General features: G+C 42.9%; 1 long non-coding RNA gene across 3 annotated transcripts; it reads left to right on the top strand.

Annotated features, from left to right (window-relative positions):
• Positions 1 to 451: 451 nt before the first annotated feature.
• On the top strand, positions 452 to 23,704 carry LOC135322875 (uncharacterized). 3 transcript variants are annotated; one of them, XR_010383823.1, is made up of 4 exons: positions 452 to 658; positions 17,857 to 19,913; positions 21,536 to 21,689; positions 23,580 to 23,704. It is a non-coding gene; the product is annotated as an uncharacterized LOC135322875 (long non-coding RNA). The 3 variants fall into 3 exon arrangements; XR_010383824.1 differs by lacking the exon at positions 452 to 658 and having other exon boundaries at positions 14,738 to 17,945; XR_010383822.1 differs by lacking the exon at positions 452 to 658 and having other exon boundaries at positions 14,739 to 19,913.
• The last annotated feature ends 473 nt before the right edge of the window (positions 23,705 to 24,177 follow it).

The raw sequence follows: 24,177 nt of genomic DNA, 5'->3' as shown, positions 1-24,177 counted from the left end.
AAGCCAGACCACACTGAGGTCCCCAGGAGGAGTCCAGCACCAGGTGGGAGGCCCCTGGCCCCACGCTTCCATTCACAGGAGGCACCAGCAATGGGGGGACCCTGCCAACATGCAAGCTGCAAGCAGAAGTCATGCTGGAAGACACCGTCTTGAGTGAGGCTCTTGAAGAGGGTGAGCCGGGGGAAATGTCACGTGCCTGGGCTGAGAATGACAGTGGCCAGGAATAATGGGGCTCGGGTTTTAAATCCCGCTCTCGAGTCCAGTGTTTCCCAGAGACCTGGGTGACTATGATTGGGAAATCAACTTTTGACTTTTCTGATCAACATGGGGGCCACCTACTAGGTTTTAAATACCCAGATTTCTGAACTTCCAAGTCTATGTTAGTAACTGAGGTGTCTGGAGAAACCCTGAAAAAGCCCTTTGTCCAGCCCTTAGACCATCAGAAGGGGAAGACTCATCTGAAGCATTGTTTTTTCCCTGAATGTCCCATTCCTCTTCTAGGAAGAGATTTATTAACTAAATGAAATGCCAAGGTTACCTTTGCACTGGGACCAATGGGCATTAAAGTACCACCCGAGCACGCTTGTGCATTCCAAGCTCTGTTGCTCCAACCCCAAAAGGAATACGGTCAGCACTTCTGGAAGAGACACTGCAGGAGGTGAGTCCAGAAGTATGCACGGAAGGGAGGCAGGGGAGAGCAAGAACAGCTACACCAGTACAGTCAGACTCAGTCCTGGGGCCAAAGTTCCAAACTGAAGGCAGTACCTATTAAAGGAAGGGGCAGAGCAAGAGATTTAGCCCCTACTAACAGCCTTCCTTGACTAACACCCCTGCCAGTCTCCCGATTATCCAGTTTTACCCTTCCACCAGCCAGGCACAGATGAATACAGGTTTGTACAGGGCTTGAGCAATTAAATTGTAGGAGATACTCATCCAGTGGTCCCCAACCCATGCACTCTGCTAACTACCTGGGGGATTTCTATTGTTCACCAGGGACCTAAAAGATGCCTTTTTCTATATATCCCTGAGTTTTGAATCCCACGAGCTGTTACCAAGGAAGTCACCAAATTCCCCAGCTTTATGTCTGCTGGCTGTCAGGAAGCCTTTTGGCTTGCTTGCTTGTGAGGAATAAGAAATCAGTCTTTTGGAGTACTGACTCAATACTTGGGCAGCATAAGGAGATTCATTGCCTGTCTCTCAAACAATTAAGACACAGATACCAAGGGATGGCCAGTTTGCCTTCAGGTCATAGCAGCTACCTGTGATCTCTTATAAGAAGCAAAAAAAATTCATACTGGGACAACATAGCACTGTGCATAGCCCTCTCTGTGTGCTTACCCTCTTGGAACAGAAGCGGGGATATTGGTTGACTTCAGGAGATTAGGAAAGTATCGGGCTATTACTGTGTAGCCCTAATGTCACTTCTGGAAGGCAGTCTCAACCTTTAGCCCAGCCATTCCACTTCCCACCTAGTAATGAGTAACATTTGCATAACTGTATTCACATAATTGAACTAGTCTATGCCAGCTGCCCCTCACTGAGGGACCTGCCATTCATTGGAGAATCTCGATCTTGAGATATTTACAACTGAGAGTAGCTTCATGGACCAGGGAAAATGCAAAGCTGGGTATGTAGTGGTGACCCATCCATAGACAATGGAAGCAGAAGCCCCTCCCACCCCACCCCGAGCAGGTACATATGCACAAAAGTCCCAATGTACAGCCCTGAGAAGAGCCCTCTAAGTAAGGATAAGAGTGTAACTATTTTCACTGAATTCTTAATATGCCTTTTTAGTGATCCATGCCCATGGGGCCATCTGGATAGCAAGGAGTGTTAACTGCAGGGAAAGAGAAACTTAAACATACCAAAGAAGTTTTAAACTCATTAGAAGATGTCATGGAGCCAAAAAGCTGGCCATTATCCATAGCCCAGGGCACCTGTGATCAGAGAGATTGCTTATGGGAAAATCTGAGCAGATTAGGCCAGGAAGCTAGCAGCCAGGACCAAAATACATTGATCCCCGTTGTTGGTCCTGATTTCTAATGGGGATTGGACAAGATGCTAGAAGTATTCTGAGGACTTAGAAAGGGCTAATGAATGAGGGTTTGACTGGAGTCTTGAAAATCCTCAGGACACCCACTATAAATTCATCAAAAAAAGGATGGCTTTTTAATGGACATTTTCTGGAAGAGGTCATAAAATCATATAAACCAGAGCACCCACTATGGGAGAGATGCCACCATCCACAGAATTCAGAATGCATTACATGACAACACAAGCAAAAGGACTATTTAAAGGTAATAAAGAAATGCATGGTATGTGCGAGAAACAGTCCAGAAATGGGACGACCTCAAGTAATCAGGAGTTTGGACCTAGAGAAGACTGGCCGATTGATTTCACTGTGATGGGGAGATTGACTTGGAATTTTAGGTACTTGCTAGTATTTATGGACAGTTTTACTTGTTGGTTAGAAGCTTTCTCTGCTGGTCCAAGAAGACTTTTGAGGTTGCTAAATCCTTACTAAAAGAAATACTTCCTAGGTTCTCTGCTTCGGGTGACGGTGGTGCTTAAAAAGCAAGCTCCAGTTAAGCCCCCAATGAAATGTTATATGGGAGCCCCTTTCTAGCTTCTAGAAATGGTTTAGGAGACCCCGAGAGAACTAGAATCAAGGAACGACACTGACAGGTACATACCATCGTTGGGAGCTACTCTAACTTCTTTACGTAAGCATGCTTCTAGTGGGCTGATGCTTCCCACAGATGTTCCTATTGAAATCTTGGAAAAATAAGCATCCAGAACCCAGCTCCACCCTTGCTGAACCAGACTTTGAGGTGCTAGTAGTGACCCATTCCTCAGTGATATTAAAAATGGGTCAAGCCATGGATTCATCACACTTGAGTTAAGCTGGCTCCACAAGGATCCCCAGGGGCACCTCCTGTCTATAGAAACCTCATAGGGAATTAGAACCATGCTGTAGGAGATCATGACCGTAGTCACCCCAACTTTGCCTGGCTCCACACCCCAGATACTGACGTCTCCGAATGGACAAGTAAATCCCTGATAGGTCTCCAACTGCGATTTAGAATTCATTCTCCTGAAGTAACCAGTAACAGCTTGTTAGATTACCTGCTTGATACTTCTAAATCCACACATTGAACTAGAAACATGATTGCCCTTCTCTTCTGTCATGCTTCCTTGTTGACTTTGACCCCTCAGGACTTGGAAGGACAATTCAATGACAAGTCTTTCCCAAGCATTGGCAAAGGCAGGTGGTCTCTGTTGGTGTCAGATAATATCATCCAAAACCTCTGTCTGCACGTGATCATACTGATCACCCTTGGTTGTGCCTTTAACAATTTTTCCAGCCACCTCTAATTTATTGTGACATACAATCAAAAGTCTGCAAGCGTAACTTTTAAAGTTAGACTAATTACTCAAGGTCCTTCATCTTCTATTTCCTCTTTCATCCCAACCTCCTCTACCCAGACCAGGTTAATGCCACTGGAAAAAGTACGAAAACAAGTTTGCACTCCCACCAAAACAGTTGGGAAAACGAATGCCATCTAGGAAATAGGTGAGCCTGATCACTTCTCATCCCTGTCTCTTATTTTCTAGTCATGGTAACCTCAACATCAAGTTACCAGTTCTGAATTATGTCAATGTTTCCAACAGCAAGACTTGGCACAATTTCAAGGGGGTGAGCCAACCTACTCTCCTATCAAGCTGAGCCCAAAAGGTGCAAGGGCTAGAAATACAAGTTGCCAAATTTGCTAGTTAGAGTGCTGGAATGAGGCTTTTGTTGGTATCTTTAATTGGGAAGATATCAAGATCTATAAATTCCCTCATTCTCAGATTATGATAATTGGAGTCTGACATCCCTGGCTAGTTCTTATGGAAGATGATCAGTGGTTAGGTGACATTATGGCATGTCTTGTTTCTAAAATCATGGTTCTTCTAGTCCCTTTGATTGAACTTAAAAGGTTACCACATGATTGCATTTCTTTAGTATACAAGTTCTTTCTGAACAGAATCTTCTATTAGATAAATCTCTCAAATGTTTCTTGAATTATCCAATGATTAATTTAGAACAATATTGTGTTCCCCCTCACTTAGTAGATTTTCCATGGTTGAAGACAGGAATATTTGACTCTAGCAGCATAAACATTAAGAAGGTCCTATAAGGAGGATAGTTATACCCTCCAATCAACACATCTCCACATTTTTTTTTTTTCTTCTTGAAGCGTTCATATGAAGACCACATTCTCAGGTGCTCAGAGCCAATGACTAAGCATGACTTGTTAAGTCTGGGTCTTTCTTGCTCAAGGAGAATCTTCTATAGCTAATTTTTTGCCCTAGAAATCCACAGTGTACTAGCTGAGACTTTCTCAGAGCTGTCCTGTAAATCTGAACTTCCTTATATTTTTCTTGGGATCCAGGGAACACGACTAGGAGGAGTGGGACAAGAAAGCAGTGTCCAAGACTGGATTTTGGAATTGGATCACTTACCAACTGGCTGGTATAATGTTCACTTTTGGTAGGTGAACAAAAGATAACAGTGGGAACATCTTGTGCCAAAGGCTATCTCTTACTGTGGCAAATCGGGAGGATATATGAGAAGAGTGTACATTAACTGGGCTTACATATCAGAAATTTTGCATGGACTGTTCTCTAGACATCCCAGTCAGTAGCTAAATCCCTGATGGCTCTTTATGGTCTTGTCTTCCTAGCATGATACTATTCTGGTCCCATTAACACTCAGTGATTAACCCTGGGACCATAGGTTACTATCAAATAAGATGACCTCAGTGTCCCTTTAAACCAAAGCTTTGTATTTAAATATTTTCTTAATTTATAGAACTAAGGTGTATATAACATTTATGTATAGTCTCTATTATGTAGTGGTTTTTGTAGCTTAGCATGTTCAACCTTTTTAAACCCTAAAGTACGTGGTAGGCCAAGACAGTTGAATGACTTGTAAAAACTAATAATTCTATTTCTCATAGGATATCCCAAAATGGAACCTCAAGGCTAAAAATTTGTATTCTCAAACCTTTCACAGATGCCTTCCACAGAAACCTGACATGTTTATTCTGTAGATAAATATCTTCCAAACTAATTGGTAACACACTGAAATTAGAAAGTACATTCCAAACCGAATTCATACTACAAGTAGCCCGGTCTTACTTGGTTCTCTGTGACTGAGGGCAGGAAGCATTTTGCTCCTTCTCCCTCCTGCAAAAGGCTCAGCGTATTTGGGGCACACAAGCAGGGAGTGGTACTTACTTGAAAGCCCCAGTGAACTCTCGCCCTGAAAATTCAGTCCCTCTCAGTGCTGCCTTGCAGAAATACTTGGTGAGGGAAACAAGGCTTCTAAAGTGTGCAGAAAGCTCTTGGCAGTTGAAATATCTGCTCACTCAGTGTAGGAAGCAGAAATAGATTTCTTTAAAGCAGTGGATCTGAGCTTTAGTGTATAGGTGACTTCTTTTTTTTTTTCTTTTACACTTGCAACTGAGTATCTACATATCCCTCATAAAAATTTCTAAGTGCTAAAAGCAGGAATGGTATGTTGTTCACCTACATTCCCTCTTGTGTCCTGGTAACAGGAAGAGAATGTCCATAAACGTGAAGTTAATACATTCTCTGGTTGAACAAGGTCCTCATCTATCTATTCCTGTGCTGCTTAGCCTTCTGGAATATTAAGAAGTCAGTCAATACACCGTAATATTTCTTCACCATAAGGTTTTATAATCTGAAGAAAGACCGTAATACAAACATGTCTGTTAAGTTTAGAAAGGTCAGGCCTTCTCCAATACCATTTGGAGTTGGAAGTTCTATTTTTCTGCCAAAACTCAGTTTTCTACCTTTCAGGTTCAGAAGGAATAAACACTTGTCATCGATAAGCTCTTCAGAAATTGCTACCAAATTGAGATTACTCATAAGCACTCTTATTGATGTAGATATTATCCTGGGAAACAGTAGGACTTTTTAGCAGCCTCAAGGGTGATGAACCTGACCTCACAGGTACAAGGAGCACCATTCTGTCAGTAATAGGATTCATATTGGTTTAGATGTAGGCAACATATTGGCCAGGCTGAACTAAGCATGTTAAAAGATACATACAATGGGTATTGCACTGAACTTAGATTTCTTTTTTTAATGTCATAAAAATGTGACTTTGTATACATAGAAAAGTTAAGGAATCTGATCTGGTTGTCTGTGCAAACTCAAACAAGCAGAAACACCAATATTTTCTCCATGTTATACCACTGTACTATGCAGTTAAGTCACTAACAAAATATACAAGATGGGATTTTTTTTATAGCAAGTTCTTAGCAATGAAGTCAACGTAATCTAAGAGAATATGTACTAACATTGTTCAAGGGTTGAAATTACTTTCTAAGTCTCCTGTCTCAGTTCACGTTCCTAAACTTGAGAAGAATTGAAGTAAGTCTTCAGAACAGGCAAAGCAGGCAAGTCTTTTGCACAGCACTGATGCCATAGTCTTTGCTGAATGCACGATTATTCAACCCAGCACTCTTCCCTGATGCATAGAAAAACTGGGATCTCTCAAGGTACTATTCTGGTTAGTATCTAACATGGCCCCCGAGACAAAGTTCATTTGTTTTTTTTTTTTTTTCGCTCTGGTAAAATCAAATAAGATTATATATTAATCCTAGTATTGACTGTAGCACCCTTCAAGGTGTGTAGATGGGCAACAGTCTCCACCTGTCGGACCTTCGGGATCCACTAGCAGGGATATGATTTTCTAGGCTGGCAGTAGTGACCAAGGTAGGAAAGGTGACTAAAGAGGAGCCAGGTTCCTCTTCCACATTCTTGCCAGGTACTGCTGTAGAATCCCAAGACACATTTTGGGATCTATCTTTCTACTTGAGCCTGAAAGAAATAATTCTGAGCTCTCATAATGGGTCTCCTGCCTTCCTTGGATGTGATTAAAAACCTATTAATTCATCCATCAACAACCTTGACTCATTAGTCACCTCTGATGCCGGACAACATTGGTGTCTGTTCAGAAGTAGGCCCACACCTCTGTGTTTCTGGAATCATTGAAATATATATATAATGCTCAGCTTTTATATAAAAGATCTGGACTTGCCACATTAGTCAAGAACTACTTGTCATTTCTGGTCTCCATTACAGATAAAGATCAGGGCTGACGTACTAACTGAATTTTATGACCAAGAGTTCTTTGGACTTCTACTCTGCTTCAAAAATAAATGGAGCTACAAGTATTGGAAGCTTGATGAGAATCTTCCAGTTGTACGGGAGTAATTCAAATTCCTCTTCAGATTCTTACATCTCCCAGTCATCTGTGACATGCAGCCTCATGCTCAAAAGGAGAGTTGGAATGCTGCTCATTACCTCCAGTATCCTTGGCCATGATTTGTCCAGGATGCAGCCAAGCTTGGGCATGGTCCTGGTCCACATCACACCATCCCAGACAGGAGATGAGGCAGCTCCAGACTCTGAAGAGTCTTAAGTTTCTTAGGACTAATTTCAGACTCACCTACATCACCGGGATGTGAGGTGTGATGCCTAATTGTCCACTATCACTCTTTCAATTAGGTATTTCAAAGTGGGTTTAGCATAACTGATCATGTGGAAGAGGAAAAGTGACACCAACCTTCCCCTATACAGAACAATCCATATATCCCATGATTAAATTTTAAAGATAAGTGGTATTATGGGCCCTCAGATTTAAAAGCTTCCCTAAAAGTACTAATCCCTAGGATGAACTGATCTGTCCTCAGAGCCACCTACGAACCATTCACCTCTGATGCAGGTACGCATCCCACACTGTTCACCCAGTCACAACGGGGAGGTGGCATCTTCCATATATTCTTTTGATAGTGTGTGGAGAATGTCTATTCAGAGACAGAAAAGCCACCTGTAATTTGGGTTCTGAGCTGTTTGGCCATTATGGCAAACTTCTTTAGCCAGTTAAAGCAAAACTCAGAGCCTCAATGAGCAAGTGGGAAAAGTAGTGAATATATTTAAGGAGGCAGCGGCCATGCTCTGTCCTAACAAATTTGAAGCCTCCAAGTTGTCAGAGAAAAGCACTTGAGAGGTCAAGAAACTGAATTTGTGTGCTTCTGTCCTAGAAAGTTACAGTACAGGAGCATCTCTGATGCAGACACACTAAACAGGCAGGTACTGTCTAATCGAGGACTAAATGGCCAAAGGAACCATCCATAGCTTTTTCTTTTAGGATCCAACTTCAGCTTGCTGGATTCCTCAAATGGAAGAATGACAGACATTTTGTCTAGCAAAGCAGATAATTAGAAAGCTTGGGTCAGAGAGTGACTGATTCCTGACATTTCATCTTTTATGTACTGCACTGAAATTTAGCACCAGTGTTAAGTCTCCATCAACGTGGAACAGGAACTAGAGAGAATCACTCCTCCTGCCCCCCATCTTCTGGGAACCTCTGGGAGTGGCTGTTTTAGCCTGCCTGGAATGTGCCAGCAGGATCCCAGCACCTGTCTGCCCCCTTCAGATAGCTCCCTGCTTATCCCCTAACCTTAGTTTTGGGGTCAATGTTCTTTTAGTGAATTCAGCTCTGACCACCCAGTTTAAAGTTTAGATCCTTGTACCCAGGTATGGATTAATACCTTTATCCTCATTTGATTTATAGCGTGAATATTTTCTAGTGTACCAGAGAGTTTACTTAATGTTTAACTTACATTAATTTAAACTTCTTGGTGGCAAGGTTTTTCTCTTGCATCCTCTGTCACTAAGATTTACAATGGCACATAGTAGGGACAGTTTCTTCCAGGATGCAATGTTTGAGTTTCTATCTTGGCCATTCCAGGGCAAGATAAAATTCTACGTTCAGTTTTAAAGGCCCCAGTTCCATTTCAGGCCTGTGCCAAGAAGTCCTGCCTGGCTGCTTTGTTCAATTTAACATCCTCAGTAATTCCTGGTGAGTCAGTTATCACGTTGTCACGGAGTGTCTTCCACTCTTGCTTCTGTGGCAGCCCCAGAGGTACACTCCTCAGATCTCCCCTCCAGAAGAACTGACCTGCGGCTGCAGATCCAGTAGTGCTCGAGCTGAGGCCATGCTCTTCCCAGAAGCTCCTACCCAGTAACTGGGCACTGCAGGAGTGGAGCCTGGGTATTTCCATTCAAAGAAGATTCTTCTATGGGCAGTCTATGCTGGAGCTCCCTGGTGGGCTGGCCGAAACGGTTGCACTGCAGTTCTGAATTGCTACCTATTCATCGCTTCCTCCCCACTTCTTTTCACAAGTGTTAGACCTACAAAACAGTGTGAAGTTTCTCTCCGCCTAATCCTGTCCCTGCCCCCTTTATCTTTCCTAGATGTGAACCACAGTAAGCATTTTGAACTTCTAATTCTTTCTTGGGTCTGACACAGCTTCATGTTACTCAGATTTGGTGCATGTCGTTTCTAATTGCTTAAAGTGTTCCTGTGAAGGTCCTGAACTGAGGATACCACCACTGAACTCTTGGATCCTAGTTAGGACTTGAAAGATTTTAGCCCAGCCAATGTCTTCTTATTTCTGAGAGAAAATAAAACCCCCTGCCTCAAGTGGCAACACCAGATAGAAGCCCGATTTAAGGAATGGGCTTGTCAGGATGGGCCCCCGAGGAATCTTTATCCTGAGAAAGGATAAAGTAGCCTCTCTGAGAACTACCGAAGTCAAGAGAAGTCCCTGTGACAGAAGAGTGCCATTTTCCAAATCTGTGCAGAGCTGGTCTCAGCCTCTCTCAGGATTTCAGTTCTGTACAAGTTGAAAGTATTTATCTATTCCAGACTTTTAGGGGTACTTTAGATAGTGACCTTAACAGATCAAGAGGTCATACAACTACAGGACTTTGTATGAGCTCTTAGCTGTTTATTGGCAATATTTAAGGCCAGGATGCTCAGTTCTTCCTGCCAATGGTCCATAGTCCTAAAATGAGACACAACCAACTCCACTTTGTAGACAGAGGACCTGGGTCACTATTAGCTATTGGTGCCCTGTGCTGAGGGAGAAGGGGGAGAAAGAGACCTAAGTGTTCACGCAAATGTTACAAGCTAAGATTTCCTAACTTGAGAGACTAACAGTTTTAGCAGGTAACTCAGAATTCAAGAAATGGTTTCTATGTAAAGGGACTAGTGCCAGGGACCTTTATGGCGAACTGGTTTTTTTGTTCCTCTACAGCGGCCCCTCACCCAAAGACAGCCACCAACCTGGATTTCAGAGATTGAAGGTTCGCACCCCACCCCCATTAGTACATGTGCTACAACGGTTAGGATGAGTTGAATTGAGGCGTATATACTGACTCAGGCTGGTGTTGCAGTACTGATGTAATCTATAGCCCAGCACGTGCCGACATGTACCATGACATGCGTGGTGATGACATGCTTATGGTTCATCGTGTCACTGTCAGGTATAAGCTTTGGCCAACATGTAAAGACATCATGGAGAGTAGAGCCATAGATGAGGGGTGATCCCAAGATTGACTTCTTTGTGCCTGATGAAGGCAATAGTGAAAAGAAACTAGAAGACCCTCAACGCTATTAAAGAAGACATGTCTTCCCTTTTGCTGGATGTGAAACCTTGGGATATGAAAACAAGATTAGAGGGTCACATAAAAAACATTCAAGCAGGTGGATAGTCAGATTCTTTCAAACTAGTCCCAGAAGGATGTGTCAGACACAGGATATGGCAGCCAAAGCTGGAAAGATAGGTTGCAAGAGTAAGACTTAGAATTATTTGCAGCCCATTCATACAGCTATAGTTCAGATTCATACAGCTGTGTTTAGAAGGGTCTAGACTTATGCTCAACAACTGCACCTGAGTTGGCAAGACATATCAGAAAGCTATTCTATGTCTATGTTGGATGTGTTTTGTTTGTCCTTCTGTATCCTCCTTTCTGTCCCCTGTTGGGAGGCTAGCCTGTAACGTTTTTCATTATAGGATTGTTGAGCTGTCTGGTTTGGGTCAGGACAGAGTCTCAGCAAGTCAACAGGGACGAGGGGCCTATCAGGGCAATTATTCCCTCTGAACCCACTGATGGACAAATTATAAGAAGCTTCCTATTTCTCATAAGGCAGCTGACTTCTCCCTCTGAGATCTAGTATGCACACCTCTTCTTTCCTTTTAGCCAAGAGTGCTGCGTCTTGGTTTTTAAGTCTTACTACTAGCTCTGGGGTATAGTATACTCCTTTGTGAGCTTGTCCTTTTGTAAATAAGACCTTCATTGAATTATCCTAATTTGACCATGCTATTTGCTTTTTCTTGGGGTCCCTGACTAATACAGTGCCAGACCAATATTCTCAGCATCTTGTGGTATGGATATTATTTATTCAAGGGCAAGTAACAACCTCTAAGCCTTTAGTTTCTTTCCTATAAAATTGGGATAAGTCATTGAGGCATCTTTCAGATCTCCACACTTCCATGGTTCTTTTCACTGATTCGTTCTGTGTTAATGCAGTTACCACCAGTGATAGAGCAGTACAATTGCACATCAGGATTAACCTAAATAGTTACTGAGTAGGAGAGATTTTAATGCTGCAAATTGACTGGATAAGAATCAGAGAAGTTGGGTTGTCTATATAGAAAGATTACTAAAACAAATTATCACTTGTTTTGAGAGACACTAGTAAACATTTAATATTCTTTTATTTGCATAATCAATACCATAAGATAAAGCATACAATAAGCTTCTAATATATTAAAGTGAAAAATCTACATATTTAGAGCCACCATTTAATAGTTTGAAGAACAGAACTGTGATGGATGTTTAGCCCCATTTCAGCTTGCTTTAAGACCCTTATCATGTAGGTCTTCCTTTCCAGCTGAGGTCCCTATTTTCCTACCCATAAAAGTGTTAAACATGTAGTCCATAAGTATGGAAAGGACAAACAGAATCCAGTTCTCAAATCTGATTTACCACAGGACGCTTTGGCTAATTACAGTACTTGACTAGACTGTATTCTGAAGAAAATTGAGTGTAGTTTAAATGCCAGGGCTTCACTCAACTCAGATCCACACAGGAGAAGGATCAAGAGTCTATGCAATGTTATGGCAACTGTAAAGGCAACACCTCCAAACCTCTACATCGGGTTTAACAGCCATAAAGACTTGTTATACCAAGAAAACAGATTTGCAAGGTTTGAAGTCCTCAGAAGCAGCATCATTGAATGAGGCTAAAGATCAGAAAAAAGCTACTCAGAGGCCAAGCCCAGAGCCTTCAATAAAGGATGGCTGAAGAATGAGTCTTCAAGATCACCACAAAAGCAGCTCTTCCTGGAGGACAGAGGGTCTCTTTATGGTGAAGTTTGCTACACCAGGTCTGAAGCTTTCTTTTTACAGAAGCTACAACACTAGAGCCAGGCATCAAGTAATTCAAGGGCGTACTACTCACTCAGGCATACAGTGGGAGGGGGCACCACCAGCAAGATGGCTCTCTGAAGATAGAGGATAGATATAAAGAGCCTAGTCCTGGGATGGACTCTCCCATCTCCCACTGATAGGATTTTGAGAAATACCAGAGGCAGGCAGAGTTCTGACAACCTGTCCTGGTTGGAAAGGTGAGAAGGAAGATCAGAGGGGCAGGGTGAATTGCCCTGGGGTTAAGTGTAGCTAAAATGTAGTTTTGCTGTGAGTGACTTACTGCTTCTAATTCTTTACACATAATCACTCATCTTCAGAGGAACAGTTTCCATGGTCATGTGGCAGAAGCAGTTTCAAGAGATAAAAGTGAGACAGGAGAGAAGTTACCAGCTCAAGATCCTGGTAAAAGTGACTTATCTAGGAAAGGCCCAAGATAAGCAAGATGAAGTCCTCAAATCAGAAAGCTGGGGAATTCCCAGGTATAGGGTGGGAATTCCCTGGTGTACGGGTCAGGGCTCAGCACAGCCGCCCTCACACTAAACAGGGTGGTAGTGATGGGGAGAGAAACAGCCAGTTGCCAGGACGAGCTGACCTACTCCCCAGTTCCCATGAGCAGAGATCCTTGAATTTGAGAGGTAAGACTCTCAAGGCTCAAGATTGGGCTGAACCAATGGGATAGAAATGCAGCTGAGAAACACTGACAGACGTTCATGTATCTACTGGGCACAGTCAACAAGTACGTTGGCAAGGTAAGGTGTACTCAGGGCTCAAAGGACACCCGTGGATCTCATTTAGCATTTGCGTGGGAATCTTTACGATTGAGTCCTCTTCCTATGAAGGTTCAAAGTCAATGCAACTGCAGCATTTTGTCCTAAATGTAACAACCATGGCGTTTCTAGGGGGATAAAGGCATTTATGTACACCCATCAGCATAAGTTTAGTATCCATTACCTCAGTAGTTTCACAGCATGGACATAAATGACAAAGTTTAGCAGTAAGGACTCAAGTATTCTATCATACAGCCCATCACTAGATGCCTTGATATTAAAGATTAAAAATGCCGATTGTTCTTGCAGGGCAGCAAGTTACATAACAGAAGCCTGCAACGGCCAACTTGCAGGCAAACTACTGCCAGGAACCACTGAAGGAAGTGATTTCACTCACATCAGGGATTATTGTTTGTAGCTCTGTAAGTGGTACCATTCAGTCCTGCATGATGGATAAAATTGATTAGTTTGACAAGGCTACCAGTATGCCTCGGACTGGAGTAATTAACACCATTGTTATTCCAGAGGGATGAACCATATGCTGAGCATTTCTGCCCCCAAGTGAAATGATCAGGCTACTAGAAAACTAGCATTTCAGGGCATTCAGTTCAATAGTGGTCACTTCCATTTGTTCAGTAGATTTAACTATGTATGGCATTTGCAAAACAAGTTCGATGTAAAGCCATGCTGCAAGGGTCTGCCAAAAACCTTCAACAGTCTTGTATTTCTAACTGTTTAAATCTAGGTTGAAGTATAGGGTTATCGTGTCCATATTTTTTCATACCAAGTCTGGGGTTTTCTCTGACACTGATTAACACGAACTGGGTGTCCAAAATTCAATTGACACTTTACCTGGAGTTACTGTCAGATACAAGTTAAAGGACCCAGTCCCAAAATACTGCCCCCACATCAGGCACCAGTCACAGGTTTTGAGGTGCAACCTATACTTCTGTCCAATTTGGCTACAAATTTGAAGTTCCTACTCCCCTTTCCTCAGGTTCAGTAATTTACTGGACCAGTTCATGGAACTTCATACGTAGCTGCAATAAAGGTGAAATTCAGAGAGAGCAAATTGAACAGACACGTAAGGTAAGGTTTGGAGCAGGGGCAGTGGCACAGAGCGTCCATGCCCTCTCTGGGCATGCCACCCCTCCCAGCACATCCACGTGTTCCCCAGTGCAGAAGCTCCTCAGACCTCAGGGTTCAAGAGTTATAGAACTCAACCTCCAGCCCTTTTCTGGGAGTCAGTGGGCAGAGCTGAAGGGTCCAACCCTCTCATCACTTGGTCTTTCTGGTGACCAGCCTCAACCTGACAGTGTTTAGGGGGACCACTCTAAGTTACCTTGTTAGCATAAACTCAAGTGTGATCAAGAAAGCCTCTTTATGAATAACAGAGACACTGTCACTCAGGGAATTCCAAGGGCTCTAGGAGGTTTGTGCCAGGAACTGAGGACAAAGATATTTGACCACGCATAGCCAAAGTGACTTCTTTATTAAGGCATTTTATTTAAATAACCATACACCACTAGATAAAGCTGGGCTTTTTGTTTGTTTGTTTGTTTCTCAGCAAAGCCATGTGTTTTTTCCCTTCTACTCAAAACCTAATGCTGTTAAGTAAAATTTACACATTGCATTATAACCATAAAATGCAGAGAAAACCCTGAGCTCATGATGATTTAATTACTACACACCCACCATAATGGAAAGTTTTAAAGAACGCTGATGCTTAAGAGGGGTGAGAGTGTGCTTAAGAGGAAAACAGGAAGGGAAGGCTGAGTGTAGCACTGACACTAGGTTGTTCCACACTTTACTATCCAGAATGTGTTAAGGCCTATAGGATAAAACACCCTACCTCAGTGTTCAGATGGCACTTTTCTCAGGAAGGAGCAGGGTCCTGGAGAACCAGGCACTCAAGAAAAGGGCTACATGCGTCCCTAATGAGAGAAGGCAGGCTTTGAAGGGCTCCCCCAGGGTCAGAGACAGCCGGGCCGGCTTCAACAACAGTGAAGTGGACTCCCATTCGACTTCCAGAGCGCAGACAAGTGTTAGGCAGCTTTCTAGCCACAGGTAGAAATAGTACTTGTGAAACTTTGTCTTTGAGGAGAACTGTCAGAAATGCTGAAACCTGAGCAATAGAAGGAGAAAGGAGGCATGAGGAGGAGAGAAGCAATTTTAGGAACACACAGAAGGAAAAGACAGAACCACCTGCATGTGCTCAGTCTGAACCTTTACAAGAGAAAGAAGTGAACAATCCTTATCAAAACTTTATACCAAAAAGATTAGACTGTCACTGTAGACACAGATCAGGACTGTAGTGAACACAAACTTTTTTCCAATAGGGACAGTGTTGGGTTATACCCGCAGGAGGTCCCAACAGAAGGAATCACTTTCCTAGTCCTTTCTGTATCAGCAACTATCTGGACACCTTGTTTCTGGCTTCACCTAAGTGGTGAGTTCCTAGTCCTCAGGCCAAGTCCATGGTTGTCTTGGTCCCTCAACTCATTTTCATGCACAAGAATTGGCTCATTCTGTTCAAAGTCCAGACAAAAACCTGACAGGGCAGTTGACATTATAATTCAAGAAATTAAAGCATTAACATTTCTGCTGAGAAAAGTTACCTTTTGGAGATGATCTGTTCTAAGGAATAAACTCAAGTTTTAGAATGAAGTAAAAGGTTTTGAGCTTCCGCTTCCTTGCCATTCTTAGAACTTTGAATAGAAAAGGGGAACGGGATCAATGGCAACTGTACAGAGAGGTGTAGCTGAAGGTAAGCTTAAGAGAAAAGGTGATGGTATGAATAAAGGACCTGTAACAAAGTCCTGAATCCCACTGCAGACTTAGGTGCCGGCAGGGCTCAGGAAGCAGGATGCAATGTGGGCCCACATGTCTTTTCAGCCAAAGCCTTAAGTTCGGTCCACAGGGAACAGTGTTTGGAGCAGTCTCTAGGCCAAGAGGCAGAGCCTGTTTCTATGGTCACTGATGGTGGTTTGATACTCGGATGAAGATTTGCCTCCCTGACCCTCCGAAGGTACCCAAAGCCGGTGTATGTTGTTTGTAGGTACACCGGTCCCTTTCCCATTACCTGAGTTCAGACTGACCTAGGATGACTGGAACACAAGGGTCAGGCCCTCATGGTTTTCAGGCAATGACATTATCTGCCGTACGTTCTACATAAGGTCCACTAAGACAGTTTTCCTACACAGGGACTTGGGTTTCACTTACTGACGCTGCCTGAACCGCCCACCCTCCGCCCCAAACACTGTTGCTTTTTAATAGCAGGGAGCTTGGAAGCAGATTCTGACTGGTATCTGTCTTGCTCCTTGTTTTACCTGATTTTCTGTGATTCACAGTCAGTGATAAGATCTTTGATTCAAGCTGAAACACCAGTTAGAAGTAACTAAGCCATATGCACCAAGACTGATTTCCAAAGCTCACCTCCCACCAGATACCAATCATGTGGAATATTACCAGGGCCTCCTCATGCCAGAAGCTACCCGGACACCCTAGACTATTGCACAACCTGCCTAGATTCCTAGGAGACACAACACCCCTAGGAGAAGTTAGTGCTTTCCCTAGGTGGGGGCCTGAGCGTAGTCAGACTGGACCTGGGCATCCCTGTGTTTTGAGATCTACTGATTGATTGGCTTCTCTACAAATTCCCGGGATCCTGTTGGCTCCAATTAGAATGATAGAGCTTAAGTGAATTAGGATCCCAAATCCAGGTTGGGATGCTTAAATGTGCTTTTAATATTGCCATCAGTCCCAGGTCACTAAGGTTTGTGAGGACTGGGGAAGAGAAGTTGCTATAAAGGATCACATGAGTGACAACATCTCAGTGGTCTGGAATCATGTATTTAGACAATTTCACTACTGTCTGGACCGAGATTAACTTTGAATAAGGTCAGAACAATTTGCAGGAGGTTTCCTATTAACTGGAGAACAAGTGTTCAAAAAAATATTCTTTAGGACAACGGGATGAGGGGGGAAGAGAACAACTCTACACTAAGCTTGCAGGCAAGTTCAGGAAAAGTCAATGGCCCCTTGAGATAAAGGACAAGAACAGGACTGGGGAACAGAACTGAAGTCCCATAGGTAAAGCCTACACATGACCCAAACATCTCACTGCATCCTAGAGAGCCCCAATAAGAAGGTTAAAGTTCAGTGGCCTTTGAAAGAAGGGATGCAGTTTCTTGTGGAAGAACCTCAGGGTAGAAATGATTTTTACCTATTCAAACGCAAAGCCTAGGAATTTTGAATGGAGCCACTGTAGGAAGACGGATGCTGGAAGCTTTTGTCTGACACAGCCACAATGGTACACTGGTGCAGAGGCTTGAGGACAGATACAAGGTTAGTATGTGTGGGGACGTTTTCTTCAGGGATGCTTGAGAATGAAAGTAATAGAAGAAAATTTCCCTGAACTAGAGAATGATTTGGAAGGGAAATCCAGGAAGGATTGGTAAAATACCTCCATGTATCCTGAAATATTTGCTAAGTTTAACAGGGAAAACTTTAAACGAAAATTTAGAGAAAAAAGCGGATATTTACAGTGAAATACTGACTTTTCAGCATCTGATATGCAAGAATAGGAGGAAGACAACAGAATCTCTTCCAAATAGAGATGCCAGTAGCTCTGAGTTATCTGATCTTCTAAGATGGGGGCTCGGAACAAGAGAAGCCCTGAAGCTCGTCTGTGTTGTGTGACACCTCTCCCTGCTCCTTATGCCCTGTAGATCCACTGGAATTGAAGGTATGTTGGAGAGAGGATGCTAATGGAGCCTCTGGCAAGCCCCCAGACACGTGTCCTCTTCCTGTATAACAGGTATAGTCCACTTGAAAAGCCCCTGCGGGATTGCTGCTGGATCCTTTCAGGGCCCGATGCACCACGCAGCTATGCGACACAAGCGGCCCATCGTGAACTCGGTGCCTGATGATCCCAGCAGCAATCAAGTTTGGACGCGTGTAACAGAAATCCCTCAGGTAGAACACTCCAATCAGTCTTGGGCAAGTAAGGAAGGTGTTACAACCTGGGCTCTACCAGAAGCAGATATTTAAAGAGGTATGCTTGCAGAAGGTTTATTGGGGAGTAACGCCTGTGATATAAGAGGGAAAGAAGCTGGATTGGGCATGGAGAGCCCTCAGAACACCATGCTAACCTAACAGTCTCTGCCAGCCCTACACAAAACTTCACGGCCTGTTAGCTCAGTCCATCCTAGGGTGACAATGATATCATGGCATACCATCACCATATTGGATCATTGCTGGGATCTGTCCTCAGAGGAACATTCCCCTGGGCTTGTTGTTCACTCATCTGCTAGAAGCCTCCCACATGACCCCCCACCACCACTCAGGAACTGAGAGGTTCGTGTGGAAAATACACTAGCTCCTTTTGCACCTCAGGTACGAGAATTCCTAGGTATATTTTACCTTTCTGCAGTTTTCTTAGGTTAGTTTCCAGTGGTGGCTGGCATAACACACCATTACTGGATGCCTTTCTCTCCACATTTCACTTCCCTGTTTGACCAGCTTTCCCACATCCCCCAAGTAAACTACTTGCAATTAAATTCACATCAGAGACGCACTTTGAGAAACCATATGACACTTATTCCCTATGACAAGAGTAGGGCAAACCTTCCTGTTCACTTTAGAAAAATGAGAACAAAGACTTCTCTCCACCCTTCAACACAATCCTCCTTTACCAGTCCAGTGTTCTTCCAGGTACTCATGAAAACTCAATGATTTCTGTCCATCACTACCTGATACACCACTAATGCCTGGCCTAAGGGGTACTTAGGGAGCTTCTAACAGAAGATTCATTTACAGTGTTAAATTCTCTTGGAGAGAATCTAAGGGAGACAAGAACAAGAAGATTCTCCCAAGAGAGGACACTTTCTTGCTCAGTGGAAAGTACAGGATAGCAGAATGTTAAATGACTGTATATTAGTAAAATCCACATTGGAGGATAAAACTCTTAATGTGATTGGACCTTAAAATTTCAGTAGAAGTGAGGGGGAAATAGTGGTGAGAATTATCAAGGAGCTCAGAAAAATATCAAAGTGACTTAGGAGTAAAGCAAGAGACATCTAGTAAACCAAAAAGTCTATCAGAAGGAAATTAAAATCTAGTAAAAATTAGACACATCCAAAATATTGAGCACATTTACTTAAGGCTCAGAGCTAGACTGGCAAGTGAGCATTGTACTTAGCATTTAAGGACAACTATGTTGAAATAAATGTTAGAGCAAGGATCTGCTCTGGGAGTTCCTAGTGAGGTCCTGTTGAGCCAAGTTTTAGTTCACACAAAAGCTACACAGGGAAGAATCCTGAGACATCTAGAGTCCATGCAAAGTTTGGAAGTTCAATCAGATCAAACCTGAAACCACCACCAAACATTTAGTGAGAAGAAAGCCAGCTTTTGTTAAGTAGGAAAGGGAACCTGCCTCCCTTAGCATGGGTGGTAGTGAGAAAAACTCAGATTTGGGGCTAAAATTAACTGTCAAAAGCAGCCACAAGTAGAAAATTGAGCTGACCTGGGGGGGGATTCAGGGAAAGATGGCACAGGTAGCTTGGTATGTCATCACTACCATCTCTAAGCCAGGTACCACTTCTTGGAAAAGAGACTTCCACTGGCAGTAACCACGTAGTTTCAGAGGGTGGCCATTTTTTGGAATACCCTGAGAACTACCTCATTGCATGAGAAGATGCAGGAAAGATGACGATCTTTGGAGCATGGTGGGACAGGTGCCAGCCCATGATGAAAGCCATGGCTTCCAATACGGCAGGAGCTCATGGTAAGAAAGGCTGACTCCCAGCGAGCCATGTTGGAGGCATTTGGGGAAGACTGTAGTGGAAACTGCTGGCCAGTACCCAGATGTGAAGCCGTGTGGCTGGTGGGAAGCCACAACCGTTGTGTAACTCCTGGTCAGGGTCACAGATGCCGGCCAGACTTCTGAATGGTTCCCACTATCCTACCAGCTCTCACGCATCTTCTCCAACTTAGTCTGATTCGCATCTTCCAAGGAAAAAGGCAGTGATCAGAGTTCCAGCCAGTGAGTCTAGCCTGAGTCTAAACTCCAGTCTAGAGTTGCCCCTTGGCAACATCCAGCCCTACTACTGCAGTGCTGTTTTTACCTGTCACTGAGCGGTAACCCCCCAACCACAATCTGGGGTAGAGTTAACACTGTAGAAACATCTGTAGCTTCTTGTGTACATATAGGTAACACCAGGTCTTCTGGGCTCCTTCTCCAACCACCCCCCCCCCTTCCCTAGTGCCTCCCAGATTCTAGTCTACTCCCTTGTATTGTGCCAGAGGCCAACTCCATTCTGGACACTAAACACTCAACACTCTGAACTAAAAACCCACTTGGATGTGGATTGTGACAGATGACGTGATCCCATGTTGATCTTTGCCTGCCTTTCTGAACCTCCTAAACAGCTGAGACTTCAAGCTACAGGCCCAGTCCAGGTCTGCTTTCTGTCCAGATGGAGTAAATCAAGTTTGCTGTTCAAAATCTGTTACTATGTTTGCATGATTGTCAGTGACTACAGTCAAGGGTAGGATGCAGTTGGCAGTTTTGAAGGCATGGATTCATTCTGAACTTTGACCCAGCTGATCTCAAAGATACCTAAAGAATTTAGTTATGTTTACAAATAAAAATCTATTTAAAAATCTCTATGTAAACAATGTTGATATTGAATTTTAGATTTTCAAAAATGATAGTTTAGACAAGTGTGCCATCTCATTCCGTTTACTCCCTTCCCCAGAGACAAGCAATCCCAAAGTTAGTCCTTCCCATCTCTGTGCGGATACTCTATACATTTTCATCCTTGACAATTGCATAGTATTACATATTTGTTTTTTGTGTTTTGTTTTGTTTTTTTTGTTAGTGAGGAGGGAGATAATTAGGTTTATTTTTAGAGGTACTGGGGATTGAACCCAGGACCTTGTGCATGCTATACATGTGCTCTGCCACTTGAGCTATACCCTCCCCCACTTTTTTTTTTTTTTTTTTTTTTAAGAAAAGAGAATTTTATTCAAGCCAAACTGAGTATTATAACCTAGGGGAAAAAAGTCTCAGAAGTTCCATTGTTCAAGAGGTAAGATGTAGTTTTACGTATTTTTGTGACAAACTATTTATTATTGTACATGTTCTTCAAAGATGTTTCTGGTCAGTTATGCACGTACAGAGCAAGGCTTTCATCAACATGACGTCTCCTTTATGGTGATAATATTACTTTTAGGGTGTAATTTTTTTTTTTTTACAGTTTTATTTGCAATTTACTTTCTGCAGATTTAATACTATTGAATAGGAGCAGTCTTACTCTTTGTGACTTATGCTATGTCTATAAGTCCTTTAATAAGCACCAACAAATTTTCTTCCCATAAAGTGGCTTGCTTTTATTTTTGTCCTAGATCCCTAACAGAAGCAAATGCAGATATGACTTGGACCATTCTGAAACAGACTTAATATTTTGAAGTGGAAATATTTTGAAGATAAAGCTTTGAAAATGCCAAGAGCAACACCATGACTAACGGATAGCAGGAAAAACACAGTACACAGAATCAGGTATAGAAAGTCCACTGAAGACTGAAATGAGATCTTTTGGCACTCTTTACATTTATGTCCTAAGGAAAGAGACTCTCAAGATGATCAGGCATATTTGAGAAGAAACAAGTAACTTCCTAAAGTAGATTAGTGTTGTACCCGGATATCAACAGTTACACTGGCACACAGTGCGCCTTCGAGGGTTGATTCTCAGTGAGGCAGACATAGACACTAGAAGTCCCGGAAACACGGAGGCATGTGTTACCTTCAAGCAAGTGAAGAAAACCAGCTGTCTGAGTCTAAACTCTAACTGCACCTCGCATAGTGTTTTCGGCTTGGTTTAATACATGCAGAGTTTTCCAGGAACTCAACTACTGTAAGTTGAAGGTTGCACATTGTTACGTGGGAAATTCTCAGAAATTAAGTTACCGTTCTTGAAAGTCACACCATTTGCAGCAACCACACTGTGATTTCCCCCGTAGTCTGTTTTTAGGAATGAACTTTAAGGCCCTTGAGTGTGATACCATTTCACACCCACAAGATTAGCAAAAAGTCAGACAGAACCAAGTGATAGTGAGGATGTGGGATATGGGAAGTCCTTTTCACACCTTCCCACAGTGTTTTGTGGGAGTATAAATGGATAAACACTAGAACTAAGAGTGAGCAAATATTTTCTGCCAGAGCCAAGGCACGTGAGACTACAAACAGGCTGTGACGGGTGCAGATTGACTCAGGAAGACATTGGGCACCTTGAGGGTTCCTTCAAGGCATTTGTGCTTTTTAATCTATGGCACGTTCTTTGAGGTAAGCCTCTTTCCCCTCACCCTCAACCTGAGCTCACAAAATTGTACATGGCAAAGCATGCTCAGATCTGAATGCCTGGTAAGGCTCAAACTTAGATTTAAAAATCTTCATAGCTCATTACAAGTTACTGAAGACCAAGTTAAGTTCTCCCAACTTTGGTGACCACTGATTGGCAGTGTTTACAAAAAAAAAAAAGCGTACACACACACACACACACACACACACACACACAGAAGTAGGGCTAATCATTTCAGTTTACTTTAGAAATACTTGTTAATTCAAAGACTCAGTTACCCTACACAGAAAAAGAGATGGACTTTAGAGACAGTATCCAGATAGGTGAGCTCTAGTTAAGCACAAACACCAGAATGAGTTCATCACAGCCAAGTTAGGAGTTCATGGGCCCAATGAGACCAAGGCTATGCTACGCAAAGAGCTGACTTCCCTTTCCATGTGCAGTGAGTACAGCCTTGTGAGGTAGGAACCTTTCTCCAAAGGCATGGGATCATCTCCTAGCTTGCACCTGCCTCTGGAAAACCCCCAGTTGGAGTCAATTATCTAAACAAGTCCAGATGGACAGAGGAGATTGGTATAGGCTAGCAAGGATCAAAGCAAAGGTCTAGGATAACAGTGCTTAGAATACATAGATCTCCTTAATGTGTTGGGAGACTAACATTTTGATGGGCGATAATTTATCTATATTCTCACTCGATACTCTCACAGACACCCCTTAAGAGGGCAGTATCCCCTCCTATTGATGGGAGAACTGAAGAGGTAAGTTACCAAATGCCACATGATTAATAACTGTCAGATTGTCAGAGCCAGGTTTCAAGTACTTTGAGTTGAAAGTGCTGGAACTTAATGGAAACCCACAGCTACCCCCACTTACAGGAGAGCCCACCAAGACATTAGACTCCTCGGGAATCAGTTTGGAAATTCCATACCTTCCAGCAGGTAAGCCAAGACCTGCAGACATGGTAGCTGAGGCAAGGGGAATTCAGGGAGGACAGTGGAGAAAGGAAGCTGAGTATTACTTACTGCCCTGACGTCAACGGCAGTGAAGGGGGCTGTAGTTCATCCTGTGACACTTCCTTTGTTCCTCTTTAGAAGTCACTCCTAGGAGTGGAAGACCCTCCTCCCTGAACTGAAGTGGACGCATGCAGCATAGAAGGTGGACTGCAGTGGCTGGAGAGGAGCACACCACTCAGATCGCTTTCAAGGGACCCTCATGGATCAGACTCTAGCTGATTCCTCTTCTAAATCCCACATGTTCAGAGTATGCTCTTCCTAGGCAGAAAGAGAAAGAAAAATACCATATCAGATCACTCATATGTGGGATCTAAAAAAAAAGCATAAATACAAAACAGAAATAGACTCATAGACATAGAATACAAACTTGTGGTTGCCAAGGGGGCAGGGGGTGGGAAGGGATAGACTGGGATTTCAAAATTGTAGAACAGATAAACAAAATTATACTGTATAGCACAGGGAAATATATACAAGACCTTATGGTAGCTCAGAGAAAAAATGTGACAATATATATATGTTCATGTATAACTGAAAAATTGTGCTCTACACTGGAATTTGATACAACATTGTAAAATGATTATAAATCAAAAAATGTTAAGAAAATAAAGATACTCTTGGCAAACAACTGCCATAAAAATAGGTATCCTCTATAAGCACTGCTTAGCAAGAAACTCAG

Source organism: Camelus dromedarius, chromosome 14 (genome assembly GCF_036321535.1).
Source record: "Camelus dromedarius isolate mCamDro1 chromosome 14, mCamDro1.pat, whole genome shotgun sequence".
Taxonomy (NCBI): Eukaryota; Metazoa; Chordata; class Mammalia; order Artiodactyla; family Camelidae; genus Camelus; species Camelus dromedarius.
This window is presented reverse-complemented; position numbering and strand designations above follow the sequence as displayed.